A 19,061-nucleotide genomic window follows, 5' to 3' on the forward strand; every position below is an offset into this window, starting at 1 on the left:
ATATATTATATTAATATTATTTAGTATAATCAATATTTTCGATTTCGCAAGACATCGCTTATTATATGATTCAAGAAGTATTATAAACAAAATGATAAAATTTATACTTCTCGCAACCAAAAGCAAATCCGCAGCTTTGGCGGAGATCGGAGCTACGAGATTTTACCTAGATATATTGGTAATTTTATGAGACCATAGTTATAAAATGACACAAAACTATACCTTTTTTTTTTCATAAATACAAAATATATTTTTAAAAATTGCTGTCGGCAAAATATGTGTCCGTATTTATTTGCACATGATATATAAATTTATTTATATTTAAATCTTAAAATATAAATATAGAGTAAGGTATTTGAAAATGAGAACAACTCAAATGTAAATATAAATTAACAATACATTTTGTGCATAATAAATACATATTTTAATTAAAATATTTCTTTCACGTTCATTATTGTTAGTTATCAAAAATACGCTTATTTTCATGGGTAAATATTATTATTCTCTAAATAGAGTAGGTACATCATTTATTAATATTTTTTTAAATTATATTCTTAAATGTCTGTCAATAGTGTCTAGGTATATTTCTTTTGAAAGAGGTTACGTTGCGTTTAATGCATTAATCCTTCTTTGTTATGATAACTATTGTCATGAATGACAACAAGCAGGAATATTCATACCGAAAGTTCACAATGAATTTAATCGGTTTTTCCAAAGCCTGAAATTCCCTAAATTAACTGTTAACATCTTAGTTCGCAAAATAAAAATCTATCAGTGAATTCAATGGTAAGAAAAATAGTTTTTTTTTATTTCAAATAATTATGTAACAATAAGAATATGAAAATCAAATTCAAATCAAAAGATTAATATTATTTTTATATAAAAATGAATGTTTTAAATGAAATTTATGATAAAATGACCAATAAATGTCCAGTCGTAAAATTTTTTGGTGTCCCAGGCAATCGAACAAAATTTCGTTTATTTTCTTGAGCATTAGAGAAAAAAGTATGTATATTTCAAACGTGTAATGAGATAAATCGACTTTTGTTGCAAACTTTAGTTCGCTTTCATTTGATTTAAAACATTGATTTTTTATATAAAAATTATATTAAAGTTTTTTATTTAACATTAATGCTGTACATTTGCAGCAGATGAATACGGAATGAATTTTGTCGCGAATAAATAGCTCGAAATATTGTTCAAACGTAGTCCGATAGCAGTTGAATAACAAATTATTCATGTTATATTAGCGTTTTAATTTTAATCTGAAACATGGCCTTAATCTTGGAATATACGTCTACATTACAATAATGCCCATAACAAGAAAGTGCCCTGCAATGCCGATTTGAGCAGTGAAATTATTTTCCAATAGAATGACTCATATTTTTTTAGATGTAAATGAAAAACGGAAAACTCGAAAAAAAAATAAATGTTATAATTATTATGAAGGGCAAAATAATGAATTATTTGATTTTTATTCATATGAATAAAATGTGGTAAACTTTATGTATGCAATATTAAATTTTTTGTAGTACGTAAAATATTTTCTTATTAAATAATAATACATCACCTTGCCGTTCTTACTGTAATTATTTCGAGGATTTATTACATATAAACAAATTTCATTCTCATATTTTATTGTTACATATTTGAAACAAAAAATATATATTATTAGATAGATTTTTATTTTGCAAACTAATGTGTTAACGGTTAATTACAGAATTTTCGGCTTTGGAAAAACCAGATTAAATCCATTTGTGAAGTTTCGGTATGAATATTTCTGTTTGTTGTCATTCAGGACAATGGTCGTCATAATAAAAGTTTTTTTGTAATATTGTTATATTATTTTTTATATTATTATAAAGTTATGTACCATTGATCTACAATTGTACAATTGTACTGTATAAATAAAATAAATAAATATAAATAAATATATTTTATATTATATTTAATATTTAGAAGAATTTTATTTACTTTTTTTCTATATAATGCAATAAATTGTTAAAACGATAAAAAAACTATAATAATTTCACAAAAGTCACTTTTTTAGATCAATCAGCTTATGCGGCCTCTTTTATTGCTGCCTAATTTAAGTGTGGCCTCTAATGGCAAAAAGGTTCCCCACCTCTGGTCTATAGCATTTGCCAACCATCTACGTCCTCACAATCTTACCATTTTCCTATTACTTATAGAAGATTTATAAGATACAATCCATTACGCGATCATTTTTAATTACTGATATTATCATAGTAGTTCTGTATAATTTTATATATTATTTTCATACTTTTTTGTAGATTTTTACACATGGAAAAATAAAATAGAGCAAAAGGGTTCGTCTCACTATGTCAAAGACAGCGCAGGACCCAAAATGAAAGACGGAACTAAATTATGTATTATAATTGCAATACATTGCACACCTCTGAAGAACACACAGGCAGGTTTTTCAAAGAAAGTAAAAAGATTGGATTTGCATGCCACTCCCGAATGTAATGATGGACACGCGGTTCTTGATTATTGGAAGACTCATGTGGGACATGAAAACGTGGCTAAATTTGTTCCAATAGACAAAGATTTGCTGAGGGAGATCAAAGGTATATTTATTTATCATAACATAGTAATAATTATGACATGATTTATTAATGCATGTACAATTTTGCTTCCTTACATTTTATGAATGTTATCATTGTCATTTATAAAATCAATAAGTCAACTAATATAATATTTGAAGAACAAATTATAGCTGGAGTTATAATGATTATACATGAAGCCTCGTATCATAAAACATTACCACAGAGAGCTTCTTTATTAACAAAGAAAGATATGTGGAACATGAAGAAAAAGGTTTTTGGAAGAATTTAAATGCTTATTTGAATGAACTTCAGGCGGACGACGATGCTAAGTTATTTGTTGCATGATTTAGTAAAGTTTACTGCAAATGAGCAACTAGTTGGGCATATTGTTATTGTAAATATTGTAAAGAATTAGGAATTAACACTAACGTAACGTATTTAGAAAGTTTTCACCATCAAATAAAAAGTCGAGGTTATGAAATGAAAGTGCTCTAGGAGGATGGATAAGGCCATTCAAATGGTGTTATGCCTTGAAATGGATTCTTTTCATCAAATGACCCAAAGATTAAATGGAATATTACTATCGACCAGACAGAGAAATATAAGCCACATAAGAAACACAACAATATTGCATGATCATATTACAGAAACCAGTTCCAAAACGCAATGCAATGTAATGGCAACATATGTCACCATTGCACCATATGTGGTTATTAAGAAAAATCAAACTCGTAATAGTACTTGCATGAGATGTGAACCTATATGGTACATGCAGTTGTAAAGAGTAATTGATTCAATCAAACATTTGTAAGCACATCCACGAATGTGTGAGAATTTTCCAATCAATACAGGTTTTAAGCATGAGTTGTTAGAAAGTGATATGGTGAAAAATGTGTAAATTTTAAAAGGTTATGGGATTTGCAAACAAGTACAGACAATAATAAAAACACTTGCTATGTCATTATAAAACATGCAGGACAAAAGCCTATGAATTTAATAAATAATGATCAGTTTGATAATTATGAAACATTTATGAACCGAATTTGTTCATTTGTTCAGCAAACAAAGGCATCATCCCAAGAAAATACGAGGGAAACTGCAAATAAAAACGATGGAGTGCCAAAAGGCAGGAAAGAAAAAGACGACTTAGTTATAAACACTACTCTATGATGAAGATTTTCAAAACTCAACTATTCTAAAGTTATCAACAAAAAATATTTTTAATGCGCTGTAAAAATGAATGGATTATACCAAATTTCAAAACAAATATTATTAACGAACAGTTTTTACACAATATCTCCAACATATATAAAATTGAGCGACGAATATCATACTTGTAAAGTTCAATACTTAAATTAGAAATAAATTCTCAAATTAGAAACAAAATCATATCAGATCAAAACTATGCGACAAATTAGTTAAACACATAAAAAAGTCGATAATAGTTTCCAACAAATTCATTTAAAAAGACTGCACAAAGACATAATGGAAACCAAATCATTTATTAAGTCTAGTAATATAATTGTTTGTCCGGCAGATAAAGGCAACATGTCGGTAATTCTTGACATAGAATTTTTCACTAACGCACTAACTTCATGTATGAATGCATGAAGATGACACAACTCACAAATCTATTATAAATGATCCAACAACAATTTTTAAGACAAGCATTTAAATTAATTAATGAATTAAAAAAATAAAAATTTCATTTCTGACAAATTCTAATTTAAACGTACAACATCCTATTTTCCCAAAAATGTATTGTCTACCCAAAGTTCACAAACCTGAATGCTCATTTAGACTCCTTGTATCCTACGTTGGCTCTCCGTTCATTAATATCTCACATTGTGGATATTTTAAAAAAATGTTACCATTGCTTCTCCTCACTATATAAAAAATTCTTACCAATTTGTGGATCTTTTTACATGTGTTTCCCATGACCTAAATTAATGCAATTGAAAAACGCTGGCCCACTATTTGTAACTACACAGAATTTCCTATAACCACCTTCAAACCCATTATTAACACTGTTCTGAATTGTTCTTATTTTAATTGTTTCAATAGCTTTTATTCACAAATTAAAAGTACTGCCATGGGATGCCCATTATCATCTGGCATAATAGATATAGTATTATATTACAAACTCTTGAAATTTCTGTTTTCGCCACATTAAACTTCCAAATATATCTTTATATTAGATATGTTGTTGATACCTTTTTGATAAAAACAAAAAAAACAGGTTATTCTCGATACTTTCGAGTGTTACAACAAAAATATTCAGTTTTCACATAAAATACAAATAAACAACAAACTGAATTTTATAGATGTCACTGTATAAAAAATCAAGTAACTAAAATTCTTTTAGAAAATGGATATCCCCTGAACCTCATCAACTTCATTACCAATAGAAGACTTATGATATGCTACGCTGATAAATCTGTATTTTGTTATTAAATAAGGTATTTTTTTTATCTGAATTATGAGACATGTCTGGTTTAAAAACATATAAACTATCATTTTATTTTGACGCATTGGCTGTTTTTACTACTTATCAATAAATCTAATGAAAAGATTAAACATAATAAGTGAAGTTTCAATTGGTATTAATTTTATAGGGTAACTACACAGTTCCCGTATAGTAAGAACGAAAGTGTTTCTATAAGAAAAAAGTAAACAGGTCGAAGAGAAGTAATACATAAGATGAAAAAGGAGTATTATATCAACAAACAATAAGTCTGGTCCATGATAGATTAATATCAAATTTAAACATTTTATAGATAGCAGGATGGATAGCGTGGTAACTATATTTGTTGGCAATAGAAAGATTTGTACATCGTGAATTAACTGCTAAACTCATGATCAAACAGGCAATAATTACTGAAAGATATTAGAAAATAAAGATGCATATTTCATTAACTTACAGAATCCAGGTTTATTAGTAGATCAAATGGCTAAGATTTCAATCATGTGCTACGAATGACATTTGCCGTAAAGTGTTTCATGAACATTTAATTACACTAATCAGAAATATATCCATTGCGATAAAAAACATGCAGGTACTTACATCCACAAATTCTCACTCAAGTTACCTCATGTATTTACTAAATATAGAATGGTTTTGTACAATAAAACATTCACATGGGCCTCCATCATGTAGAATAGGGTTTCCTCACCGGGATCTGAAATAATAAAATACATACTATACTAATTCATATAGATATAAAAATATTATTTTAATATAGCTTAAAAAAAGGAAAATAAGTACCCATGAAAGAAAATATTTGGAATTGTAGCATAAGTATTAGCCATAACCTATCTCTTGAAATTATATCTTCAAACAACAAATTGCCTACGAACTTAATAATCATAAATACGACGAACATTAGGTTTTAAATTAAATCAAAACAACAAATTGACAGCAATAAATATAAGAACAAACGTTATTAACGAATATTTCTCACACCAAATCAATGTAAAAGTGAAATAAGATGCTGTCAAAAGTTCTTTGCTTTTGTCATGTACTAAATAATTAAGCAAAATTATCAATCGATCAAAGTACTAACCAAGGGCTTGCAAATAATGCTTACAAAGACGCCTCAGAGGCGTCCAAAGATTATCGGCCCAAACACAAATATGACGACGTGCGTATAGTTAGCAGCACAAGTACCTAGCAGCAAAATAATTTCAAGGTCATTTGTCATTTGGCCATATAGCCCATGTTTAAAATTCAATTTTACTGTATAAGATGTTAAAATTTTGCTATAAAGTCAATTAAATCTTAATGTTTTAGGCTTTTCTAGTTTTTTTGACATAAATATCTTAAATATAATATTCTGACAGCATTATTTTCCATTGTTATCAACATCCCACAGTCGGTGCTGGCGATTCTGCTGTTGATAATGCAAATAAAATTACATATATTACAAAAGTGCTTAATTATCAACTCAATAAATAAAATTGATGAGAATAATAAAAAATGTGAAGCAAAAATATAGTGTTTCGTGTTGATTTCAAGAAATTTACAACAAATTCTTTCGCTGTGTTTGAGAGGTTATTAAATCTGCTGCTGGAACATTTTGATAGAAATAATCCATCAAATTTTACATTTTTGATACTAATGTTTCCTTATTAACTCAATAAACATAAATGTCAAAGAAAAATATAGTGTTTCGTGTTGATTTCAAGAAATTTACAACAAATTCTTTGAGAGATGTGTGTTTGAGAGGCTATTAAGTCTGCTGCTGAAAATTTTTGATAGAAATAATCCATCAAATTTTACATTTTTGATACTGATGAAATACTAGCATAAAGAAGTTGGATAATAAAAATAAAATAAGGAATACGAAAAACAAGGCAGTGGCAGCACATGAGAATAACAATGACCATAATAGCACAATAGTAGATGTGGGAGAAGCAAGGGAAATGTGGAATAAAAAACCGAATAAAATAGGAAACTAAGAAAATTTTGCCGCGCTCAAACGGGATTTTTGATTAGCCAAAAGAGTTCCAAATCTGACTCACACCTTTCAATAGTTAAGCATCCTAACAATGTAGCAATAGATTTTAATTTTTATATAAAACTCTACATATACAATAGAGCAAAATGTGAATCATATCCCATGTAGAAATTAATATGGTCTGAATCTACAAGCAATATAAAATCTTACATGGTCAAATTTGAAACCAATATCGGCTGGTCATAAAAATTGAACATTTTTTATATTGAGGCCATATAGGTAAACCAACAATTGGTCTATATTGGTCTATATTTGGAAATTTGGAACCAATGTTGCCTACAAATTGTTGAATGTTGGTAAGGTAATATACAATTAGACAGAGAGCTGGTAAACATTTAGAATTATTAATTATTGAATTATTCTGAAACTTATAACTGATGTTGAAATATTACACAAATATTTGAAGATTTGAAGTTGAAATAATATAACGCATAAATCAATGTCATTTATTTAACAATAAAACACCTGAAATTTATTTATTTATTTATTTATTTATTTATTTCTGAAATGAACATATACGTAAATTTATTAAGAATGTTTTTGTGGAAATTCATTTATTAAATATAAACAATAATACAAATATATAACTGCATTAAAAATATGATTATTTATAAAACACAAAAGTGTCATAAATATTGATTATTTTTTTAATAGATATTTATTAATACATATCAAGTAAACTTTTTTTATAACAATAACAAAAGCAAATAAACTTTCCTATTTATAACATCATCACTCGATAAAACATTTCACAGCATCTGAACATATTTTATTTGTTGTTAATATATTTATTATCCATTATGAAATATTTATTTCATCGTCTAGAACAGTCATTGGAAAACCTACCTTACATTTGATATATATCAAGTAAATTATAATCGAATAATTATTCGATTATAATTTACGTGATATATATCAAATGTAAGGTAGGTAAAGTAATAAAAGTAATAAAAGCAAATTAACTTAACTATTTATAACATCATCACTCGATAAAACATTTCACAGCATCTGAACATATTTTATTTGTTGTTAATATATTTATTATCCATTATGAAATATTTATTTCATCGTCTAGAACAGTGACTGGGAAACTTTTTCAATCATAACCCCAAAATATTTTTGTCCAAGTTTGTATTGTCATCTGAAACCTCGTATTCCTTGTTAATAAATTTATAATATATCATTATATATTATCAATATGAATAATTTATGAAAGCGTTAAAATGAGATTGTAAAATGCACTCGACTCTACTTTTACCTTAAAAAATAATGACTTCATATCATAGTCTAGAATCTTGCTATGCAAATGTACAGATTTATTGACATTCCACATTGCATTTATTATAATCAAACATTATGACTATTCTGTCAAAATTTATATCTTTCCTTTCTATAATTTATTTAGTTACAAACTTTTGATGAAAAACTTTTCAATAACATTTTACTACTAAGCAAACCAGTTTCTCTATTTTCTGCGCTTACAACAATATTACCTGAAAATAAATAAGAATATGTTTTAAATGCAGAGACATATAATTATATTATAACAAGTATTGTCTTACCTTTTATAAATATGAAAGTGCAGTATGTCTTCACTCAAAAAGATTAGGTTATGTTATATTTTATTATGTTATATTTTATTATATTTCACGTAATATGTACAACTGATTTCTCAATGTGTTTAAACTCCTGATCAATATAAAAATCCTTAGTGAGAAAAATAAAATTATCTTGCATTTCTTACCATTTTTATTGAAAACTTGCAAATTTTGACATTTCGAATAGCTAGTTTCCGATTATTTATTAGAGATACTAATAATAATGTAGTTAGCAGTAATTATTCTAAAAATAAATAGCTATTAGTTACAATGCATAAACGCATAATTAAGTATTATACTCACCAATAGTAAAAAGAATTCGTCTATTAAAACTAAGGTTATGTTAGACATACATAACTTTATTACTTAATCTATCCATCCCAAATCAAATCAGATGACGTAAAATTAAGTTGAACTTTCAAACCTTTGTATTTTAATCCAAAGTAACAACAAAGAAATGAAATATTGTATATTTTTCAGAGACAATGCTTACTAAACAATTGTTTACCAAACTTGTTTGTGGTATATATTTCGCACCAATGCACATTACACACATTAGAAAACAATGTACACTATAACACTATTACACATTACACATAACTGAAAATATTATTCGATTATGTCCAGCAAAACTAGTATCTTAAAACATACTATAATTAACAATTTTGCATTAAAGGCTAAGGACGCCGTGTGTGACGCGCGGCGCTTCTTGTGGCATGCGTCATGCATAGAAGGCATAGAAAGTTCTAGAATCCTATACCTGCAATACAAGATAGTGAGTTGCTACAATACCATTGTATATCTTCGTGGTGTAATGGTTAACATCACAGCGTTTTAATTTTGATTTTGGGGTTCAAATCCCAGTCCATTTATTATTATTTTTTTATTTTATAATTGTATGAGTAAATAAAATTAAAGTTTTCAATTAGTTTTATATATATCGGACAGTATTTAAAATAAATTACCCTGTAACATTTATAACTTTTTTATAATGAAAGGAAAACTGAATTTTTATACTATTCTCAACATTTGAGATTTTCATAAAGAAACCGTATAAAGTATTATACATCGTTAGAATCGTCTCAAAATTCTTAGTTTTCTTCCACATATCACAACTTGGTATTTTAAACGGTTTGGCCTATAGGCGAGTTGCAGTGCCAAAATTCTAAAAAAATTGGAAAATTTCAAGAAAATTATATGAATACACATGTCGAATTATATATCATTTTATTCGTAATTTTATTCTGCATTTTTCGTCTGAATAAACCTTTTAAGTATCCTTTACTGCTTAGATTGTAGCATAGGATATATGTGAATATATAGATCTTTGATCTCATTCCACTTCGACAAAATATTTAATTAGCAAATCAGATTTTTTCACAAAACAAACTTCTTTTTCGAGAAGTTAATTAAATAATAATACTTACAATATTGATGATAAAAAATATTACATCATATTTATTTTTCTAGAGAAGGACAATATTTATTAGCCGATGATAAAAAAATATTGCATCAATATTTATATTTTAGTTTGAGTACAATATTTATCAGCCTATGATAAGAAATATTGCATTAATATTTATATTTTAGTTTGAGGACAATATTTATCAGCCGATGATAAGAAATATTGCATTAATATTTATATTTTAGTTTGAGGACAATATTTATCAGCAGATGATAAAAACTATTGCATCAATATTTATATTTTAGTTTGAGGACAATATTTATCAGCCCATGATAAAAAAATATTGCATCAATATTTCTATTTTAGTTTGAGGACAATATTTATCAGCCTATGATAAAAAAATATTGCATCAATATTTCTATTTTAGTTAGAGGACAATATTTATCAGTCGATGATAAAAAAATATTGCATCAATATTTATTCTTCTATTTGAGGACAATATTTATTAGCCGATGATAAAAAATATTGCATCAATATTTCTATTTTAGTTTGAGACCAATATTGGACAAGGCCATTTATAGAGATTATTGCCTCAATATCGGCTGACGTTGGCCTGGTCGATTAGTTGACATCATCACAGAACCGACGTTCGCCTATATTTGTGCAATATAGGCAATCACGGCCACAGAAAACCGATATTGGTAATATATTGTACCGATATTAATTTCTACATGGGATGTTATAGGATTTTTAGGTAAATATCCTATTCGATTGAATAATTTTTTCACGTTGTATAACGAGGAGTGGTTAGATGATATAATTATTGATGCATATTTAGCATCACTTGTATTTAATAAGGAACAATTTAAAATTCTTGCCCTGCATGAATTTATGTTTGCCGTAAGTAATAAAAATTATAAGGCCGTTATAAATATATCATCAGGCATAAAAATATTTAGCACCATACATTTTAAATTCTCATTGGATGTTAGTGTTGATAGATACTGGTCTCACACAATTTAGTGTGATCAAATGTATTGCTGATGCAAAGACAGAGCATATTATTTTTGAAAAGTTTTATGTAAATTGTTTAACTATTGAAGAACAAACGAAATGGAGTAAATTTATAATAATTTCCCCTAAACAATCTGATGGTCATAGTTGTGGACTTTTCGTATTACAAAATGCTTTCTGTTTATTGAATAATAAGAATTTAAACTATAAAATGGATCCTATCGAAACTAGAAAAAGTTTAATGTCACATTTCTTAAAAAATAGTATTAGTAGTACTAGTATTTTTTCATTTTATACAATACTATGGTATTTTTTGCAATCCAATGGAAAAAAACTGTCTGAAAACATCAACATAAATAATTATACTTATTTTTAATTATATTATTGTATATTTTGTATTAATTTTTATATATTTCTTCGAAATAAAATATTTTTTATTAATAATCGACATGTATTTATGTTTTTCTTTATAAACTTATTTTATTGCATCTACTTAATGTATTCACATTATATTTTTCTTTGACATTTATATTTATTGAGTTAATAAGGAAACATTAGTATCAAAAATGTAAAATTTGATGGATTATTTCTATCAAAAATTTTCAGCAGCAGACTTAATAACCTCTCAAACACAGCGAAAGAATTTGTTGTAAATTTCTTGAAATCAACACGAAACACTATATTTTTCTTTGACATTTATGTTTATTGAGTTAATAAGGAAACATTAGTATCAAAAATGTAAAATTTGATGGATTATTTCTATCAAAATGTTCCAGCAGCAGATTTAATAACCTTTCAAACACAGCGAAAAAATTTGTTGTAAATTTCTTGAAATCAACACGAAACACTATATTTTTGCTTCACATTTTTTATTATTCTCATCAATTTTATTTATTGAGTTGATAATTAAGCACTTTTGTAATATATGTAATTTTATTTGCATTATCAACAGCAGAATCGCCAGCACCGACTGTGGGATGTTGATAACAATGGAAAATAATGCTGTCAGAATATTATTTTAAGATATTTATGTCAAAAAACTAGAAAAGCCTAAAACATTAAGATTTAATTGACTTTATAGCAAAATTTTAACATCTTATACAGTAAAATTGAATTTTAACCCTTTCGACTCGGGAGTCGGACTGCCAGTCGGTACGCTGCGCTCGGAATATTATAGTGCTATACATATCTCTCAACTCGGAATTTTTTTTTTGATCGGATTTTTTAAAAATGTGGTAATATTGCTTTTAAATATAGTTATTATGATAATAAAATAGAAAATTTTAAAATTAAAAAAAAATTGCACTCAAAACCATGCTATATTGTTTAAAAAATTATTTCTTCACAGATCTTTATTAGAATCATGGGGATCATGAGCTAATAAATTAATTTTGTTATATATATATTTATAAAATTAATAAATCAATCAATAAATGAATGTAATAGTAAATTAATTTTTGAAAAATAAAAAAAAATTAAATGTAAGTTTAGTTTGCGACGAGTCGTCGCCGACACGATTTGCCGCCGGAGCGGCGGCATCCGAGCTTAACGGTAAAACATATCATGCCGCCGGAGCGGCGGCATCCGAGCGCAACGGTAAAATGACTATGCCGCCGGAGCGGCGGCATCCGAGTCGAAAGGGTTAAACATGGGCTATATGGCCAAATGACAAATGACCTTGAAATTATTTTGCTGCTAGGTACTTGTGCTGCTAACTATACGCACGTAATATGACGCCTTAGAGTCGTCGCAAGTCTACCGGACGAAACATAAATAATACATTTCCGAAACTTGGTGAAGCATATACATACATGGTTTGTAAGAAGTTTTAAAAAAAATACACACTATAATGTCTTCAAGAAAAAATTAGTGATGAATTACATAGCAGTGATGTCTGCTACCAGTAGTACTGACAGTGGTAGTGACATACTTTTCGCACAAATATATAAATTTATAATTATATGTATAAATTTATGTATTTGTAATAATCAATTTTCAGTTTTATTTAAGAATAAATGTAATTATTTATGAAACATCTTGTAAAGTTAATTGTACCGAGCACGTGTATATACAAACTACAGGAATTTTATGATTTGTACAGTTTCGAACGCCGAGCGAAGTTGTTTATGCCACTGCGTGCGGCCGACCTTAGTATCGTTTTTGGCCCGTAAATTTGGATATTAGCTGGTAAGCGAAGGGGTTAATTGTGCACTAAATCACTGAATTGAAACAAAATCGGAATGTTGTTGAATCTAATGCGAGATGCAAGTACCATCCATCAACGACATATGTCCATAGATAACGAATGCTAATAACAGTAGAGCGAACAGCAAACGTAAGGGTGTCGGCACACCTGACAATAACGAGAAAGCGCAGCGGCGCTACGACGGTAATCGACGAGATTAACAGTTCCGAAAAAAATTTATTACATAATAGCTGACCCAGCAAACGTTGTTTTGCTAAGTATTTCTAAACAATTTCTAGAGAATCAAGAAAATTAAGGCTTTATTTTAGGTGTATAAGGATGTGTAGTGTATAATCATAGATAAGGTGTATAATGAAAGTCTACTCATTCAATATTATATAATTTATATTAACATTATTCGTTTGCCTATCTTTTGTTAATACAATCATTCCATTCCAAACTGGAAGTTTTATACACTTTCTATGAAAAACATATACAACTATGCAGGGCCGGATTTAGAAATTTGGCGCCCTGTGGCACTGACAAAAATGCCGCCCCATTCCTGAATTTGTACTTACCAAAAATTAAAATCCAAAAAAAAAAAATTGAAAACTGAAAAATTTTGAGTTTTTTTTATATTTTGAAAATTTTCAACATTTTTTTAAACCAATCGCGCTGCTTTAGCTGCGTAGAGACAAAAGATAGAAGAGTGTAAGCGCCGCGTCGCAGAATAACGGATAAATAATATTACAGAACCCATAGAAATGTAAACAAAATTTATACTAATTATTAAAATATCTGATAATTTGATGAGTAATATCTGAAATATGAAAAATATCTGAAATTTGATGTGCACATGTCTAATGATCACTTTTGACCACCAAATGTTTCTATTTAAGTATTATTTATTGGAACACCAAAACCGCTAGACCTGCCTCCCACAAAGTTAAGCAGTTCTTTATTTTGTCTATATATGTAATTTTTTTAATGATAGTTTACATTCCGTTTCTCAAAACCTGAATTATCATGTTTGGCATTTTGGCCCGTATTTTCGAAACCGTTGGACCTGCCTTGGCCTATAACAAATCAGCATGTTATCGTTATCAATAGGAATCGATTCTTTTAAATAAAATTTAATTTTAATGAACTTAATAAATAAAAGTTAATTTTTCCAAAAAAAAATCGAAATATAAAAGAAAGGTTTTTTAAATTCAATTTTTTTCATTTTTCAAAAAATTTTAAAGCTCTTTTATAAAGTGTAATTTTCTCTTTCTTTCCTCAAGGCACAATGCCATGCGTCACTAGTTTATAGTTTTTCAGCGCTAGAAGCTTGGAAAAAATTCGTCATCTTAAGAGCTCGAAATCTGTAAAACATATTTTTCTTAAACTTTCAGCTCATTTACGAATCTTTATATTATCCAAATTGCCAAATTCTGCATTGCATTCGTATATTATGTTTTGTTAATTATATTTTTTTAAATAAAAAATGTTATTAAAAATGAGTCAATAGTATAGAATTTTTTTCTCACTATCCAAATTTTGCCGCCCCCAAAAATTTGCTGCCCTGGACAGTAGCCCCGACTGCCCCTTTTGTAAATCCAGCACTGCAACTATGGTATAATCCATAGTATCCAAATCTTTTTTGGGTCTATGTTTTACTTTGTTGCTGTTTTTCTAAAAAATTGTTATTTAGTCCATTTTACCCCATAGGCGGGGTAACTTGGGACAGCCAGATGGCAAACAGGATCAATGTTTTATTTTAATTTAAAAGGTATTTTACAAAATAATTACATTATTCAACTGATGCAGAATATAAATTCCATTGGTGCATTTTTTACATTATCGACATTTTTACAGATGTGTGTTCTAATTTGTATTATCAGCTAACCTTCTAATTTAAATTGCTGACTGTTATAACTCAAAATAAGTTATTTGACAAAGTCCCCTGCACTTGATTCCAAATTTACACTATTAACTTAAATAACTTAAATAAAACTAGTAATCTTATATATAAAAATGGAGCTCTCTTTCAAATGTCCGAATAAAACTCGAAAACGGCTGAATCGATTTGGCCAGTCTTAGTCTTGAAAAATTCGTGCCAATCCAGAGATTGTCCAAAAGGTGAGAAATTATTTGAAATCCGCGTAGAAACTTTACATTTTTAATTTGAAAATTTTTGTAGAAGCGTAATTTAAATAAAACAATGGACGGTGGCAATTTCGTGAAATGTCAAACGCTTTTGACGGATGATGTTCAATTACGTTTAATAGGATGTTTTACGCGAATATTATTTATTTATGATAAATTTGTAGTAAGTAGTTTTGTTTGTAGTTTTATTTATATACAAAAACGTTAGTAAACGGGCCGCAGGTGTTACTAGAGACTCAAAATATAAACTTTTTTGATATGTTAATATATCTCATTTGTATAATTATATGCTCATTGGTATTTATAAAACATTTTCTAGGTTATATTATTTTTTATTTATGTTATTTAAATGCAGAACCTAAATTTGGTATCGATCAATGGACATTTTGTCGAATAACATTTTTCCAGTTATAATTTCCCAGAATTTATCGCAGAATAGATAGTAATATATGAAGATCCGGGGTTAAAAAGGTCCACCACCGATGTGTCAAAAATCAGTAAAGATAAGCATTGTTTAACAACAATATTTGAAAGTAGAGGGAAAAAGATGTATAACCAGCTATAACTTTGATTCTTATAACTTTGCTATCGGGAGATAAACGGTAATTTTTGAAAATCCATAATAAAAGTATTTTCTTCTGTTGGTAGTTTTTTAGCATTACTTAAACATGTAATTATTTTGTAAAATACCTTTAAAATTAAAATAAGACATTAAACCTGTTTGCCACCTGGCCGTTACAAGTTACTCCGCCTATATTGTAAAAAAGTCTAGATAATAAATTTTTTAAAGACAGCAAAAAAGCACCTTTCTACAATGATGAAGTAGCTGACAGTTTTACTGAACGTAGTCAGATAATTGTTCGTTTGAAATGTGTTATTTGTTGTGATATAATTGGTTTGATTTATATAATATCATTAATATTTGCTCAAAGTCAAATTGGACCTTCGTGCCTCGCCCTGCTCTACATATATACTTTTTATTAAATTTACTTTAATTCATCGAATGTTACTTGAAACTTCTCAAAAAGCAGGATAAAAGAAGACATACTTAATTCATTTTTTATCTCCCCTCGCAAAAATTTGAAAATTTCGTATAAGCATTATTTACAATTATACACAAAATCCCGAATCCAAAAAGGAATCTGGAAAACTTGAAACGTAATCAATAAGTCGAAAGACCAAAAAAGACTTGGTTTGGATTTTACCATGTTTTCTATAGAAAGTGTATAAAACTTCCAGTTTAATTGTATTGACAAAATATAGACAAACTAATAGGGTTTATTGTTTTTATAATACAGCATTGTATATAGCGTTCAAACAACACATCGTTATACACTTTGAAGTATTAATATTTTTGATTCTCTAGAAATTGTTTAGAATATACCTTACTTAGCAAAACAACGTTTGCCGGGTCAGCTAGTATAATATAAAAATATTTTATGAATGCGAATGAGTATAAATTATACAAAATTCTTTAAGAGTACTGACTTTGAAAAAAATGTGATTTGGATATTAACATTTCAAAAAAGTTGATATTTCGAGTTTCTAATAACACTTGCGACACGTTTAATAATGTTTTATAAGTATAAATAAATAACATACTACAATTAAATAGTATTTAATAAAATTCATTTAAAATCCCCTATTAAAATTAATTGAAAATGATCTGTCAAAACCATTTGATATTTGACGTATGAGCCGCCGGCCATTGTTTTTAAATTATGCTTTTACAAAAAAATTTGAATTAAAAATGTAAAGCAGCTTTGAAGTAATGTCTCACATTTTGCACAATATTTGAATTAGCACAAATTTTTCAAGACTAAGACAGGCCAAATCCGTATAGCCATTTTAACGTTTTACCATACCTAACATAATACCTAGCGACATTTTTATATATAAGAAAAAGATATATACAAGATGTTCTTTATGTTTAAACAATTATTATAATTAATAATTAAGTTCACTCTTTTTAAATAAATTATTGCAATATATTTGAAAATTTTTAAAGAATAATTCAATCAGTTTTTATAATTACAGAGAAAATATGGACAAAATGACACAATGGACATATTTATAAAATTGGCTAGTTTTAAATACTTTTCCAAAACTGTATAAAATGTAGAAAACCATAATCACAATCCTTTTAGATATTGCGCGTCATTGTCACAGTCCTGTAACTCAAAGGTATATCGCCTCTGCAAAATCTCAGTTTCAGCACATTTTTTTGGAACATATGTTTTATATTTCTACTCAATTCTTGACATCCGTAGAAGACGATTAAAACAGTTTCAGAAATTAATGACTTATTATTATTCAGTAGCCAAGGCTCACACCAAAAACTCTGAGGTATATAGCAATACTTTTTAACTCTTCCTGAGATTAAAAGTGTTTCCCACGGCGTGGAAAATAGCTAAAGTGATTCTAATTTCTAAAATAGATAAAGATCCTTGTCTACTGAAGTCATACCGACCTATAAGCTTACTATCAACCCTATCCAAAATATTTGAGAAACTTCTTCTAAAAAAAGTTCTTACAACACTCTATGATACATCTATAATCCCGGATTATCAAATCGGTTTTAGAAAGTTCATTCCACCATAGAACAAACACATATAATCGTCGAACAGATAAATGCAACTCAACATGAAAAGAATTACTGCTCAGCTTGTTTCCTCGACATATCCCAAGCCATTGACATGGTTTGGCATGGTGGATTACTTCATAAATTAAAGAATATTTTATCTGCACAATTATTCATAATATTAAAATCATATCTTACTGACAGAAAATTCTATATTAGTCTAGCAAACCAAAACTCATCTCTCAGAAATATTAACTCTGGTGTTTCAAAATTATCATCATTTTTCTTATCTTTCAAGACAATTTTTTATCTTGGATTTCGCAAGCAGCATTCAACGATCCAACAGTGCCACAGAATTATGAATTCAATTCACAAAATTTTCGAATGTAAACAATACTGCACAGCAGTGTTTCTCGATGCAAGCTAGGCTTTTGATGAAGTAAGGCATGAAGGCCTTTTTGCAAAAATTAAATGGTTGCTGCCGGCTTGCTTTCATAAAATTTTGGAATCATACTTAACAAACAGATGGTATAAACCAGTTAGAGTAAGTTATGTTGTAAGTTGAGTGAGTCGAAATCGCAAAATGACTTCAGAAACTGGATTTTTTTTTATTTATATTATATATGCAGAATGTTATAGAATATAATTACATGTAACGTAATTTCGGTACATGCTTTTTTTAATTTTTAACTTTTATAATTGAGTTTGAAGTGGCTACTCCTTCGTTTTTTACTTACAAACTTTGTTTTCACGAGAAAATCCGAGTTGATGATATTACATTTTCTCTAGTCTCAACTAAAGATGCTGCAGGAATTTTGAGGACATTCTCTTCATTACAAGATATACCTGTGGAGAAGGTGTTGATCTTGTTTACGGATAATCATACAAAATCAAGAATGGAGAAAATGACCATGATTTTGTGTCGTCTCGGGATACACTTTAATTGTGGTGAAAGTGTATTTTCACAAACTTTATTGCCAGGAGCTTTAGAAAGTCCTAATTTGAAAATATTTATGTAAACTTTGTAAACTGCACAAAATACA

At 28.1% G+C, this 19,061-nt stretch overlaps 1 long non-coding RNA gene across 1 annotated transcript; it reads right to left on the reverse strand.

The window, feature by feature from the left end:
- Positions 1–8,542: 8,542 nt before the first annotated feature.
- LOC113380508 lies at positions 8,543–8,851 on the reverse strand. The gene is made up of 3 exons (XR_003367431.1): positions 8,832–8,851; positions 8,650–8,776; positions 8,543–8,580 (listed from the first exon to the last, which is right to left on the reverse strand). It is a non-coding gene; the product is annotated as an uncharacterized LOC113380508 (long non-coding RNA).
- Positions 8,852–19,061: the final 10,210 nt, after the last annotated feature.

The sequence above is a fragment of the Ctenocephalides felis genome, unplaced genomic scaffold, assembly GCF_003426905.1.
Source record: "Ctenocephalides felis isolate EL2017-DRISC unplaced genomic scaffold, ASM342690v1 CF-g0.4_SCAFFOLD_02188, whole genome shotgun sequence".
NCBI lineage: Eukaryota > Metazoa > Arthropoda > Insecta > Siphonaptera > Pulicidae > Ctenocephalides > Ctenocephalides felis.